The following is a 1849-nucleotide window of genomic DNA, read 5'->3' as shown; positions in this document are numbered from 1 at the left end:
AGTTAGAACATTTTTATTCAAGAAAAAGTTTCAAGTATTCTATTCAACCCCCCTTCTGTAATTCTTGTTACATTTTTAAGGGACTAACAATTGGTATCAGAGCAAGCTCTTGAAGAACAAAGAGTTTAAAGATCAAAACAATACAACAAGATGAACAAGAAGGATGTTGGAGTCAAGATTCCTTTTCTGGATAAAGATAATTACCATCATTGGAAGGTAAAGATGCATCTTCATTTGCTTTCTAAGGATGAGGCCTATGTTGAATGCATAGAAAGTGGCCCTCATGTTCAAATGAGAGCTGCAACTGGAAATGAGCCATATGTCCCCAAGCCAAGGCATGAATGGTCTGATCCTGATATTGAACAAATCATGAAGGATAAAAAGGCCATGAATATTCTGTTTAATGGAGTTGATGGTGATATGTTTAACAACATTATCAACTGCAAAACTGCCAAGGATGTTTGGGATACAATACAGATCATCTGTGATGGCACTAAGCAAGTTAGAGAAAACAAGATGCAGCTACTGATTCAACAATATGAGCATTTTCATAATGAAGAAAGTGAGTCTCTCACTGACATTTTTAGTAGGTTTCAAAAACTGCTAAATGCTCTAAAGTTGCATGGAAGGGTCTATCAGACAAAAGACTCCAATCTGAAATTCCTTAGATCTCTTCCAAAGGAATGGAAACCAATGACAGTCTCATTGAGAAACTCACAAGATTATAAGGAGTTTACTTTGGAGAGACTGTATGGTATCCTGAAAACTTATGAGCTTGAAATAGAGCAAGATGAGAGGATGGAGAGAGGAAAGAAGAAAGGAGGGTCCATTGCACTAGTAGCTGAGTTAGAGAAAGAGAAGGAGATGAAGATGGAAGCTGTTGAGTCAACTTCAAGGGTCTGTAAAAGCAAGGGCAAGGGGCTTGTAGTAGAAAATGAAGATTCTTTGAGCCAAGATGACATGGAAGACATTGATAAACATTTAGCATTTCTTTCCAGAAGATTTGCCAAGCTCAAGTTCAAAAAGAACTTTGGAGCAGCCAAGCCAAATAGAAACATGGTGGATATATCAAAATTAAAATATTTCAAATGTCGCTTGAAAGGGCACTTTTCCAGTGAGTGTAGAAAGTCAGATTCCAGTAAGAAAAAGTTTGAGCCTGTGGATTATAAGCAAAAATACTTTGAGCTGCTCAAACAAAAGGAAAGGGCTTTCATTACACAAGAAAACGACTGGGCAGCAGATGGTCTGGATGAAGATGAAGATGTCAGCTATGTCAATCTAGCCCTAATGGCCAAGTCTGATGAAACAGAAACAAGTTCTTCAAGTAATCAGGTAATTACTACAAACCTTGCACATTTATCTAAAGCTGAGTGTAATGATGCTATAAATGACATGTCTACAGAGTTATATCATTTGCGTGTTACACTTAAGTCTCTTACTAAAGAAAATGCTAAAATTAAAGAAAACTATTTTTTTTGAGTGAGAGAAATAATGTGCTAGAGTCTCAGTTCATTGATTTTGAAAAATTAAGAATTGAGTGTAAGATTGCCAAGGAGGAATTAACTGAGTCCTTGAAGAAAGAAGAAATATTGAAGAAGCAGCTCGAGCGTGAACATGAGGTGATTAAGGCATGGAAAACATCTAGAGATGTCCATGCTCAAATCATCAAAGTTCAAGGATTGAGTCCTTCTGCGATGTAGCCTGGAAAAAGAACAAGGACAAACTAGAACCAAATTTGGTGGATGGAGTGCTAACAGATGTAGACTCGACGGATGATGAGGGTCATCCGTCGGATAACAAAAAGGGTTATCCGTCGACTGATGAAAATCCTCATCCGTCGGCTGTAAGC

Source organism: Apium graveolens, chromosome 11 (genome assembly GCF_009905375.1).
Source record: "Apium graveolens cultivar Ventura chromosome 11, ASM990537v1, whole genome shotgun sequence".
Classification (NCBI taxonomy): domain Eukaryota; kingdom Viridiplantae; phylum Streptophyta; class Magnoliopsida; order Apiales; family Apiaceae; genus Apium; species Apium graveolens.
The sequence above is the reverse complement of the archived record's forward strand: the minus strand, read 5'-3'. Positions refer to the sequence as shown.